Source organism: Squalius cephalus, assembly GCF_949319135.1.
Source record: "Squalius cephalus genome assembly, chromosome: 2".
NCBI lineage: Eukaryota > Metazoa > Chordata > Actinopteri > Cypriniformes > Leuciscidae > Squalius > Squalius cephalus.
In genome coordinates, this window is record NC_137123.1 from 14283051 (window position 1) to 14297133 (window position 14083).

General features: G+C 38.6%; 1 protein-coding gene across 1 annotated transcript in view; it reads left to right on the top strand.

Annotated features, from left to right (window-relative positions):
• The window catches only part of LOC307152235 (uncharacterized protein), a 295127-nt gene that overhangs the window by 90794 nt on the left and 190250 nt on the right, over positions 1–14083 (top strand). The gene's annotated exons all lie outside the window — the stretch shown is intronic.

Below are 14083 nucleotides of genomic sequence, written 5' to 3' on the forward strand. Positions count from 1 at the left end.
GGTCACAATTCACTTTCATTGTATAAAAATTAGCAGCTTTCAGCAATAAATGTTTTCTTTTGTGTTCCACTATTATTTTTTATTATTGTTATTGTTTTAACCATTAAAATAGCATGCATACAAATAGCCATTCAGAACTTGGAAAGAAAGGGTAAAATGCTTCTAAACTCAGCATTTTAATTTTTGCAATCATGACATTTTATCTGATAAGAAAATATTCAATGGGGAAAAAATGAGAGCAGTATCTCTATGGATTGAGTTTATGAATATGTGTGATTGAGTAAGACAGAGCAAGAAGGAGAGGAAGTAGGGGTGTGAGAATTGGAAGGGGAATTTTAGGTTACTTTGCAAAAAACGGAGATTCATTGCCTGTGTCTTAATCCCCATTGAGTGAATATAAGAGCTAAAGTTCTTGCAGACTTCTGGCTCATATTTCTTCCCATTGTTGGACTGCATAGAATATGTTTGAGCGAGTATATGGGTCATCCAATAAAACGTGCCTTTTTGATAGTTTTTTTGTACAATTTTAAACATTCTTTCAGACAAAGAATGTGTTGATGCAAGTGTTTATAAATCACACTAAGCCATCTCAAGTTAATACATTTTAATATATGTGTGGACATAGTTATACCTTCTGAAAGGTAACAGGATTGGTGGTAAAATAAATGGTAACATTTAATTTTCTTTCTTTTTTTACATACGGTATAGTCTGTGAGGAAAATACGTCACAGAAGAGGCTGACAGTCAATCAATCAATCAATCAACCAATCAATATTTTACATTTTTAAACATGCAAGAGAAAAAAAAGACATGTTTTGTAGAGTGACCCATATCCATATGCAAGAATCTGCAAGCGTGGTGGCAGTGTCTGGGTGCAGTTGGTTAGATTTATGATAGATATATACGCATTTTGGACATGGCTCCAGCTCACGCATTGGCTGCTGTGCCGGGTTTTAGTGTATCAGCTGAGCGCTAGCTCTTTGTCTTGTCACCAAGGCAATCAGGAAAATAAGGCACGTTTGATTTACTCTGGCCTGGCTTGGCCACTGGGTCCTCACACCGTGAACACTCCTTGCACTCCTCTTTTTTCTCTCATTTTCCTGTGTGATGGATGACAGAGGATCACTCATTCCTTATAACCTACGGAGAGACTCCATTTATCAAGAGCCTAAGGCCCCGCCCCCAGGTCATAACATAAGCTGTCTTTCATTCTGATAGCCATGGCTAATACATCAGACTCCCTCTATCTCTATCTCTCCCTCTCACACACGTACGATGGGTCAAGCTAATATATCAAGAGATCCACAGGCCGTGGGAGTGCGTTATTTATGATCAGGACTCTGACACGGAAAGCACTAACACAGCAGAGGGAGGGAGGGGTGTGAGCACATGAGAAAGAGACAAAGAGAGATGGATGTTTAAAAGAGATTAGAAGAAGACCATTGGCAAAGCATTTCTGAAAGGGAGCGTGTGAGCGTGGATTATGGGAGATAAGTCTCTAATAAGGTGTTGTTGGATGGAATGTGATCTCCCCAACCAACTACGCATCATGGAAAATTAGCTGGGGTCCAACGGAGAACTCAAAGAAGAATAAGTCTTGTTAAAAATGGATTCCAAATAATGTAGCAAATATATTAAGTAAATTTTAATTACTTTTTCTAAAAGTTTGTTTGGTATAAGTGGGTACACACCTAGACAATTAAAATGTTCTATATAACTTTAAAGGGTTCTGTCAGGTGCTTCATATGTATAAATACATTTTATGAATGAAACATCCTGTAAAAAATATTTTATCACAAAAAAAAAAAAAAAAAAAAAAAACCTGTTAAACATGAAAGTATTATGCAATAATTTAAAACATTTCTCCTTATATTTAGCCTTTTTGGCAGAAAATTATTTAAAATTCTACATATAACTCTCTATGGCAATCTATGCGCTCCTCTGATGTGTAAATTGAATGTCAGAACATATATGCAAGCAACATTTATTTCCACAAAAACTGCATCTAAAAAAAGCAAAAGGGAGACAAAATGAAATTAGTTTCCTTCTGTATAAATAACCAATTATTATCAGAGGTGACCTTTCAAAACGATTAGCTTTCAGCATCACTGTTCAGCATCACTGTTCAGCATAACACAACAGGTGGAGAGAGACAATAAATAAATAAACAGGTGGAGAGAGACTTTCAAATTTAACTAAAATATTGATGGAGTCCAAATTATTGAAGCATCTCAAAACAAGTGAACGACTGTACGACAAGGCCATAAATAATTTTGATGGAGCGGAGGCTGGATTTCCTGTACTTGTAGGTGAGTATATGATTTGATCGACATGTAAAGCAACCAATTACACTTTTTACATGCTGTTTAGGTCTGGGTTGATCTGAAATAGATGATACCACAATAGAGAGCTGCAGGGATTTTGTAGGCTAAAACTCAGAAATAATTTAGCATTTTAGCACTTTTGGTTCTATCATCCGAAGTCCATTTTGGAATCAGGTTTTGGATTATGCCTGAATTATGTCTATGACATAAAATACATCAGTAATACCCCCTTGTGTTTTTTTTTTTTTGTTTGTTTGTTTGTTTGGTTTTTTTGCAAACAAGTGGCTGAATGGGACTACAGTGGTTTTTGGAGACATTAAACCTCATTATGCCGAACAGGTAAACTTGCTTTCACAGTAGTTTGTTTATGGCCCATGTTTAGCTTTTTACTTCAACCAATTGTATTTAGGCTTCAAAATTCATAAAAGTTATGATAATTTGTGAAGATTATCATAAACAAAATGTGTAACAATATAAACTTTTGTTGGTCACAAACATTATTTTCTGCAATTCAAAAGCCAATGGAAAAAAAAAAAAAATCCTTTTGGTTTTGTGGGAACCAGAGTGATGCCAACATCTGAGTTGGTTTACAGAAATGCACCATCTCTGCAGCTCTTTATGTATACCTCTCTATAATAGACTGAATATAAATTTGATAAAAATAATTTAAATAATGTTTTGGCAATTTCTACAAACTTTTTTTTTTTTTGGTCCACATGAGGAAACAAGCTTATAAATCATACAGAATTAGCTTTTTTGAAAATCTAAAAATGGTAGAAAGTTTTTCTATGATGGGCAGGTTTAGGGGTAGGGTTAGTGTTGGCGTATAGAATATACAGTTTGTATAGTATAAAATACATTGCGTATGGAATGTCCCCATAAAACATGGAAACCCAACAAGTGTGTATGTGTATCTGTGTGTTTATTTGTGCTGTACTGACAGCCAGAACCCCGACTGTACAGCTCAGTTTAATTGCCTCAGTTTGACCTTGAAAATTCACAGATCCATCTGGCTTTCACAGTCCACAGAGTCAGGAAGTGCTTCTCGCTCCTGCTCTGTGTTTGGCAGTTACTTAAGCAGAGATGTGTTCCTACAGTACCGAAAGCTACGGAGGCGTGTCTCGTCCTATTCTGCGATTAAGTTTAACACAGAAAACTTTTGCCTCCTGGAAAAGGAATGTAAAATGTTTCCTTTCACTAAGTGAGCGTCTCTTGTTTTTCTCTCTCTCTCTCTAAAATGACGATGCATTTCCTCGAGTTCTTACTCAGCAGGAGGTCGGCAGGATGGTAGCTGAAATCACTCCCTCCGCTTCTCTTTCTGTTGCACGCAGCTGCGCACATCCCTCTCGCACTGTTTTAGTCTTTCATTTCATAATTCATCCCGTTGAGTCACAAACACGCACACATGGGCTAAAGAGCGGGATTGACACAGCAGTCGAGTGCTGAGGTGGGCGGAATTCAGAGCGACTCCATGTAACAGCAAAAACACTCTGCATCCTGTTTTACATGCACTATACGCATCACACACATCTGGGCCCATTCACTACTGACACAATACCTCCAACTCCATTTGACACTCTGAATGGCAACTTGCTAATAGAGAAGTATGAGGAAAGTTGTGAAAGGGGAAACTTTTTGGAGCTGAAATCCAGTGTGTCACCTGGTTTAATTTGGGATGAAGAAAGGAGACATTTGTGTCTCTATCCTCACCATTTCCCTGCTTAATTGGTAGCTCCTACCTGGGGGTAGTGTTGGGATAATCACTCGCACCTTCACGTGACATTTATTATTATCAGAGGAACCAGCTGACTTAAGGTCAGGGGGTTGCTGGTGTGGTAACATATTGTCCAGATATAAGGCCAGATTTGCTATCCAATTTAAACTGGGAAGAAATAGGCACAAGAGGATAATTTATTTCAGCATACTGACTGAAAGTGGAAAGTACAGTGGCCTCGAAAATAGTTTGGACAAGTAAAAAGCCACACTTAAAATGAAGGTCACTGCATTAGATCACAAAAGATAACAAACCAATAACAAAAGCGATCTATCTATCTATCTGTCTGTCTGCCTGTCTGTCCATTCAAAATATTCAAGACAAAACATTTTTATAGTGCATTTCTCAAAACACACGGAGGAGAAAGTGGGAGGAAAGAAAGAGAGAGATGAAGACAGAAAGAATCAATATCAATAATGGGAATCAAAATTGAGAAAGGAAATGGTGTGGACAGAAAGGATAAGGTGCAGCTTCTCTGAGTCTCACTCCCTCTTTTATATTTTAAGGTTAGAATGGGGTCATTTGGAGTTATTTAATTCTATTGTCTGATACATATTAAATACATGTATTCCATTTAAATACACTGAAGTAACATTAACCGTAGACTGTCGTGAAGATTGTATTGAATCACTTCACCACTGCTATCTAGACGCCTGAATAAACTCTTTAAAGGGCCAAACATTTGATCATTTGGTGAGAAAAAATAGATGTTTTTGTACTTTTTTTATTTTTAAATCAAAATTGTTTATGGTCTGCTTTCATTATATTACATTAGGGAAACTTGAATTAAAAGATGTAAATAAGGACAAGTTCCCTTTCGAGGGAACTCGAACTGTGTCGAATGACATTTTGGGGGAATGCCCCTCAGCGTAGCGCCTCTGAAGCATGAATGAAACTAAGCCAATCTTGAGACCAAGTAGTAATAGTAGTAGTAGTAGTAGTAGTAGTAGAGACCATACCCAGCTCTAGAGCTCCCTCCACGAGGAAATTGTACGGCCTAAAATGGAATGTTTTCACAGCATGGTGTGGAGAGCGTGTGGTGAATCCAGTTAACTGCCCGGTGGCTTCAGTGCTGGAGTTCCTCCAAGATCACTTCTTGGCTGGTCTTACCCCGTCCACACTCAAGGTGTACATGGCTGCCATTACGGCTTTCAACGCTCCTCTAGGGGATGGGCCTCGAAGGAGACATCAGTTGGTCGTACGTTTCTTCCGTGGGGCTTGGAGGATGAGACCTGCGGCTCGTACCAGAGTTACCACATGGGACCTAGCAGTGGTTCTCGAAGGGCTGGTCGAGGCCCCCTTCGAACCTCTGGAGTTGGCTGAGGCCAAGAACCTTTCCCTAAAGGTAGCTTTTTTGTTGGTCATTACTTCTCTGAGGAGAGTCGGAGATCTTCAGGTGCTCTCAATATCCCAGGGGTGCCTGGAGTTTGCTCCCGGCAACATTAAAGCTATCCTGCATCCCAGGCCGGGAAATGTGCCCAAGGTGTCATCTAATGTGGCACGGCCTACGATTCTCCAGGCTTTTCATCCTCCACCTCATGTGACGGCAGATGAAAAGAGACTTCATTTGCTCTACCCTGTCAGAGCTCTCAAAATATGTATTCAGAGGTCCTCTTCATGGCGGAAGTCAGACCAGTTGCTAGTGTGTTTCGGGTCGCCCAAGAAAGGGCTTCCCGCATCCAAGCAGACCATTAGCAACTGGATTGTTCAGGCTATCTCCATGGCCTATCAGGTGCGCAGTTTGCCTTCACCTTTGGCTGTGATGGCTCATTCAACCAGAGGCATAGCGTCCTCTAGAGCCCTCCTTTCAGGGGCCCCGATCCAAGAAGTGTGCGATGCAGCAGGATGGGCCACCCCTCATACTTTCATCAGATTTTATAGCTTGGACATTCCATCTACGCCTGGCACCCTTGTGATCTCGTCCTATGTGTGCCTGTGCGCAGCTTCACACTGCGACAGGCAAGCCTCATTGTGGCATAGTGGGTACTCGTTCCCCCAAAGTGTCATTCGAACGTCTCGGGTTACAGTAACCCTTGTTCCCTGAGAAAGGGAACGAGAACTGCGTCCCTTCGCCACGCCTTCCCCTGCCTGGGAGCGACTTGCTTCATCACAGAAGCTGACGTTGTTGTGTGCTGGCGTCCCTTTGTAGCTTCCGTGTATGCCGTCACACGTTACGTCATGACGCAACACCAATCAAGATTGGCTTAGTTTCATTCATGCTTCAGAGGCGCTACGCTGAGGGGCGTTCCCCCAAAATGTCATTCGACGCAGTTCGAGTTCCCTTTCTCAGGGAACAAGGTTTACAGTTGTAACCCGAGACGTTTTCTGAATAAGATTAATACGAATAAAATAAAAAAATAAAATATGACACGGATTTAAAGGGACAGTTTTTTTTTGTGGGGATAGTTCAACAACAACAAAAAAAAAAGAAAATAAATTCTGCCATTATTTACTCACCCTCATGTCCTTACAAACCTGCATGACATTCTTGCTACTGTGAAACACAAATGATGATACTTTGAAGAATGTTGCAACTTTTTTGTCCTCAGAATGAAAATCAGTGGGGTCCAAAACAACACTGAAATTTTTTTAAACATTTTGTTTTGTGTTCCACAGAATAAACAAATGTGACAAATTTGAAATGGCATGAAAGTGAGTTTCTTCCCCCCCCCCCCCCTTTTTTTTTTTTTTTGGTGCATATTTCCAGATTCTCCATCACTCACAAAGATATTTAGCACCTATAGTTAAACTAGTGTGTAGATGTTTGGTGAATAAAATACAGATTTTGCAATGAAATACTGCAAGTGCTACAACTTTTTAGTGAACTGTGGTGTCCAAGAAGGCAAAACTATTTGTGCATTAAAAATACCTTGCAAGATTTTGGGGCCTACAGCAGCAGCTCTGCATCTAAGGGTTAACTCTATTAACTTTCTCTCTGTCTCTTTCATTCCCTTTCTCTCTGGCGGGCTCTCAGTCTCTCATCTCTAATTGAATGCCTCTCCTGACAAATGGGCTGTTGAGGCTACACCTGCAATGCACCATTACATTCTCAATTCTCATCTGACAATGAGTGTGTGTGTGTTTTGTTTGAATGTGTATGTGAAATGCATCATTTCATATCGCAGATCAAAGTATAGTTGTAACAGCTCTTTACTGCTGGTTTCAAATGGTTCGGGTTTGTGCGGTGGGTTATAGAAAGTGTTGTGTGTGTGTTATCCTCAGTGGTAAACTCTTTGAGTGCTGTTCTGACAGTGCTGTGTGTAATAATGGCTTTGAGCCTCATTGTTAATGCTCCTCCTCTCTGTAGCGTGAGACTCACAGACACACACGTGTGACCTCGACTCTCAAATCATTAATTTCCATGTGGAGTGTGCAACACAACTTTAATGCTCCTAAAATGCAACAACAGCACTGGGCTTCTAAGGCATGCCTTGATTTAGCACAAATTACTCTGACATTTTACTCCATCTTCTTGCCATGAAACTACGCAGTCTGGTATTCTGAAATGGAGACAGACTGGACATAATTGGAGCACATATTAAGCATTTCTGTTGGCACAAAATTCCTAATTATACCTGATTCTACTTGTATACATGATACCTGAAGTCAGTATGTTTGTACAATAGTTTAAAGCTTGCAAAAACAGGGTATTATATTCTAAGATTATTTATGCTATCATCACTTAATTGGCTTTTGGCAAAGGTTCCCTGGAAAACCAAACGCCTGCTGGTGTTCTGACCCTTTCCAGCACATTTGTTGACATTTGTGTCCTCTTACCTATTTGAGACTGGCAGAATAGTGTTAGCTATGAAAGCAAACATAGGGGGAAACCCAAAACCTCTTCAGGAGAGAGTGAGAGAGGGAAGAAAGAAAGGATAACTGTGTGTTAGGCAGAGGAGACGTTGGAGGAGAGTAACATCATCAGTTTAACCTATTACCTCAATATGGAATCCCTATCATACATGTCTCTACAAGTCTGTATAAAAATAAAAAAGTATACGTGGTACAAAAAAAAGTAAAAAAGTAAAAAGGTATCATTTGATTAGTGAACACGTTAAAAAGGATGTTAAAAGACAAAACTTGTATCATCTGATTTTGATATATGACAAAAATGTCCAGATTAAAAACATTAAAACTTGCCACTTTCTGACATTCTCATTCTAGAGAGCATCTGATTGGACAAAAATCTGTACTCCAAGATGAGTCATTGATTTTTATTTGTGCATTTTTACTGGAAGAAATATAAATAATGTTTTTAATGTAAATTTTTTGTATCTGCAAATTTTTTTAATCAACATTTAGGAACACTAAAAGCCACAATTTTGGTTTCAATGGTCTTTCATTTGTACCATATCATTTTGAAAATATTATATCAAAGAGCACAGACGTTAAAATAAAATGTTACAATCTTCCACAGGCTATGCTAGAGACATAGACAGAGGACGAGTGTGCCTGAGACACTAATGAAATAATCAAATTTTTATTTTTCAATTTTCCACCATTTGAGTGATCTGCATCCCAGACAGTTTCTGTGTACACAAGTGGCAAACATTAAACTGGAAAATTCCAGGACTGCTTGAATGCACAACTATGTATAAATAGGCCCACAGACTTTAGCTCCCTTTGACAGCAGCAGCACTACACACACTGACACACATGGTTTATGGTGACTTTCCATAGACATAATGATTTGTATACATGTGCAAACTGTATTTTCAATCCCCTAACCCTAACCATTACATAAAACATTCAGCAATTTGACATTTTCAAAAAAGAAAATTTCAACATTTCATGATTTATACAGTAAGCTGTTTTCCTCATGGGGACAGATTTTTTTTTTTTTTTTTTTCATAAATTACTGGTATTACTATCCTTGTGGGGACATGGTCTCCATAATGTAGGGAATGCAGGTACGTGTACATGTAATTTTTTTTTTTAAGCTAATGTCTTGACTGAACTTGAAATGTCAAACTGGCAGCATCTAAAATCTTCCATATTTGTAACAATTCATTATTTAGGTTTGTTAAATGTCATCTGAAAAAGGTTCCTGTGAAGCCTTTTATTTGCACAGTTTCAAATTGTTTGTTGTAATATGTTTTATCGCATATACATGTCATGGAGAACTTTAAAAAAAACAGTATATTGAATACCATCACACACAGATGTCAATACTTGGCACATGCAAACGGCAAGGAACAAAATCATCCTGACATCACAAGACAAGGCGTTACTATGACAACAAAATGTAAATAAAACTGGCAAACAGTCAAACAATGCATCCATATTATCACCCCAGTGTATATTGGGAAGAGTGTGAATGGGACTGAAGCACCATACAGTAATTATAATAATCAAGCAAATCTTAGCAACGTTTACTTGATTTAGGACTCTTTTTTAAAATCATGAAGCAGGCCCTGGCTCAGGAATACAGAAACACAGTTGAAAGGGGTGGAGAGCTGGATGTGTTTTTCATGTTTGCCCACACGTCACGTGGCCAAGAGTCACGACCCACGAGCCACGATATGCAAATGCAATTAGAGCATCTTTATCTCTTCAAAAAGCCATGGATGAGAGAAAGGGAGGGAGGGAGGGAGGAGCGAGGAACTGAGAGAAAGCGAGAGAGAGAGAGAGAGAGAGAGAGAGTCTGACTTGACCTGCCGTAGATCCTCATCGCCTGTCTGAGACTCAAGAGGAGAATACAAATGTTACTACATTAACCCGCTCCCGCAGAGAAACGACAGACAAGAGAGGAGAAGAAAGGCTAGGAAGAAAGGGAGAGAAAATTAGGGAAAAATGGCTTTTCTTTGTAGTAAATCATATCTCAAATGAATGCTAATTTAGAGGAAGTGATAGAAGTGGTAATTGTTCTTTTCAGCCATGGGGGCTCGGGCTCTATAGAGCCGCACCTTTGATGGACTGCCATGTCAGCAGTGAATTGTGGGTACCAAATAGGCTAACCCCAGTGCACTTTGCTTCGTGTTGTGGATTATATGCACGTCTTTGTAAAACAGCAATCGCTTCGGCACCTGTACAAGTTTTTGATAATGAACTTCCAAAAAAGATCTGCAAATCATTGTCACTGGAGATAATTCAGTGGTGCATGTGCTTAAAGCTAAAGCTAAAGCTTAAGCATAGTTTCTATGATTTCTGATTGGATTACATTCACCTGTTGTTCATTTAGTTTACTTGTTTTATCTATGTTATCCCTTAGTTTCCTCAGTTCATTGTTTTGTCATTTCAGTTTGCATGGTTGTAAAATTTCTAAAGATACTCCTAAGTGTTCTCTTTGGATTTATTCATTAAAGACTGTGTATTGTTGTATCACTGTGCGCTCATTATAGCCACATTTCGTTACAATATCCTTGCCATCATGCCTTGACATGATGATAACATAAATGCTTTTGAGAGATGTAAACACTGATAGCAGGCATACAGCAATGCCTCAAGCTCATTGTACTTTAAAGTGAGATAAGATATATCTTTATTCTAAAGAGAGATATTCTTAATTCATCCAGTGTTCCAAGGTAATCTAATGTTTATCATTAACTCCTCTACATCAGTGCTAATTCAGCTCACACTTAGCCCTGTTAATGAACATTAGCCATGCTAACATTACTGTTATATTACTGTTCTGTGAATTATTCTTTCATCTTATCTCATTTTACTAATTATATATCATTTTTATAAACAAGCTAATATGAAGACAATTAAATGCTTCATAGACTTCTCATGAGAGTTTAATTTTAATTTAATATACTAAATAAGGATTGGTAATCAAGAACTGGGTCAATTAAAAAAAAATATTGAAAAATATTACTGAAATCTAATTATTTTCATAACTTCTGGCTTTGTTAAAGGTTCTTGGATGTCTAACTTCTTCCACCAATGAGAATAGAATACTGTACTAAAATACTATAATACTATAATTATTTATACAATATTAAAGGGACAATAATATAGTGTTTCCTGCATTGCTTTATCTCCAAAAAGCAATGTTTTAGTTAAGATGTTGCAGTCTGAATTGAACACAAAAGAAAGAAATAACAAAATACAACCATAATTCATAAATGTATGACTCATTTAAACAATTGAAATGATATCAAATGGCTCACTTAATTCTGTCAGAGCAGTTGTGGAATTGACATCTCATTGACTCACTGAACTACAAGACAGTTCTATTAGCATATCTCAGGGATTCCAAATATTTTTTGTCACCCGAAACACATTCACTTGGCTGATTTAGGTTAATATTTCAATGCAACACATTCACATGTTCACGGTTCTCTGATGTTGGTTAATGGTGTAATGACATACATGTAAACAAATAAAACATTATTTTACTTTTTTAATTAATTAATGCATTTTTATTATTTTAGTAATTATTTCAAATCTTTACATTAATTCATAAAACCCCTGCAGTTCCTCAATGAACCCCAAGGAGAGCCAATGATCTTTGATTTTGCTGTAACAAATTTGTCTTTAAAACATTTCAAAACAAAGTCTGCTTCAGGTTGAGCAGCTGACTTTATTGCTTCCACAAAAGTATTACACATTTGTTAATGGGATCATGAAGGAATCAGAATTCAAATCCCCCCAAAAAAGATGGTCTTTAAAAATCCCAAATTAGGTCACATAACTCAAAACATCCTAATATAAATCATTCTTTCCAGAACATTCTCAGATTCACCCCATACAACTTTCATTTCATGGACGAGGCAGATTTGCTCGTTTATACATGCAGAGCAGGCACCACATCAATAGAGCATTGGAAAAGACACATTTTGTAATTTCCTTACTCTCATTTGCTCTGTAAATATTGATGGTTTTCTTTATTACTCCAGTGTTTGAGGAGAACTGGTGCCTCATCATTTTTTTGTGGATTGATTTTGCATTTGCAGGGATACAAGAGGTTTACAGTGTGAATGAATGTTCTTGAATGAATGCATTTTGTATCCTTCTCATCCTCCTTTCCCAGGAGGAATGGAGAAGAGAAGATGTTGCCAAACAAACCCCAGCTGTCCAGAGGTGTCATGGATGTTTTCAGGCTGGAGGGTTGGAATGCTCAAGTAGGCCTGCATTGACCAGTTGAGAAATCAATCACAGATTCATTATTATTAACACACATTTGTTTGAAAGACAAATGAAGAACCGAGGAGGGGATGAGTCTGAGATATTCGAGCCTGGTATGTAGTCAAACTCAAAGCCAAATCTAGGGACACTCCCTTGGGATCTGCTGTTTTTCAAGGTAACTCTGTGAATGTACACTGACCTCAACCTTGTGAAATCTCTGCAGCTCACCGCCTCCTTGTTAACCCGGAGTTCACCGCCCGAAAGTTCACAGGATCCATTTTTATAGCTCATCTTAAATCTGTACAGTTTGTCTTCCTTAATGCTCGGCTCAGTGAGGACTTAATCGTGCTTGCACTCAATGGAACAGTCACGAACACTAACCGTGACAAACAAGATGTCCTGCCAAGCATTTGACCCTAAATTTGACAGAAAACAGAGCTGCATGGGACTTTCATAGTCATAAACTTGAGTTTTTTGCACAATTAGATAAACAATCGAGGTGAGGCCAGATACGCAGATATCCACGTACACACTGAGATTAAATTATCCAGAACATCTCCTTCATCCGCTTCATTATTCACACATACTTCACATACATCTTTGGTACACTCTCCAAAAAAATCCCTTTCAGGAGGAACGGAAAAGAACGGAAGTGGTTGCTAGGAGACCTTTTGGTGAATGGAGTGTAGCTTTAGTGCACTAGGAGATGCAGCCGTAGCCTGTAGGTAGCGAGGGATTTAAGGAGATTTAAGCGGAGAGAGGGAAGCTGGGGGTGCGATAAGGGAGGGAAAAAGACCTGGTCTTAACACAGAAAAGAACAGGGATTGAGTCAAAGAAAAAGCATGTCAACTCAATTCATCCCCAATGAGCGTTAGGGTGTTTTCTGTACTCCCAGCGTGAGTGTAACATGGGCCCGACAGACGACTTATTCAAAGCATGCACAGCAGACACAGAAAGCTTTAAAATAATTACAGCCATAATAGCAGAATTCATTGTCCTTACAGCACAGCCGCTGAGAATAAGGAACGTCAAAGGCAGGCGATCGCTCGGTTGAACTCGTGGCCTCGTAACAAATTCTGTTGGCATAAGAAGCGCAGGGGGATGCCGGGGGGCTACGCCAAAGGAGCACAAATGCACTTATCATCTGAGTGTTCATCTCATTTTATACCCTGTGCTTGTATTCACAACCTGTGTGAATTAAATTTCTAGTAGAAAAGCCAGAGGAAGTAATCGTGGCCACAAAGTCAATCTAATCACTCGCAGATTGCATTAGCATTCCTCCGCTGGTAATTACAGGCAAATATATCATATGACGGAAATCAGATAACATGGGCAAGCTGGGCGTTTGAAGCTTACATTGAGATATAAATGATTGCAGAACAGAACCTGTGTTGTGATGAAAAAGGCACACTCTTGTCGCAGTCACTTACTGCAGATGTGTATGGCTAGTGTGATAAGGATACCAATTATATCTACATTTTATTTGACATTTTTGCTAATTTAATGCATCAATTTGATGTGAATAGCTGTGATAACGCAATACAAATAACACAATTTATCATGCCTCCTGACCCATATGTAAATGCCATAATAAGGGGTTTCCTATCATCCTGGTAATTCAAGCTTTAAAAGCCATTTTCATATTTTGAGGTGATGTGCCTGGCAACAAAGTGGAACAGACTGGGGTCTCAAGATGTGTTTTTAACAGCTGAACTGCTTTTAACTTGGCATATCATCCTAAAACATGGCAGTCATCACATGGGACGTAACAGTCAAAGATGTCAGCTAATTCACGTGCACATAGAAAAACAAGTTTAAAAAAGGTGCAAACTGATGCAAGAATGTAGTCTACATCAAATGCAAAATGGAGTTGCATATGTTCATATATGCTCATGTTTAATTATATAGAAATAAA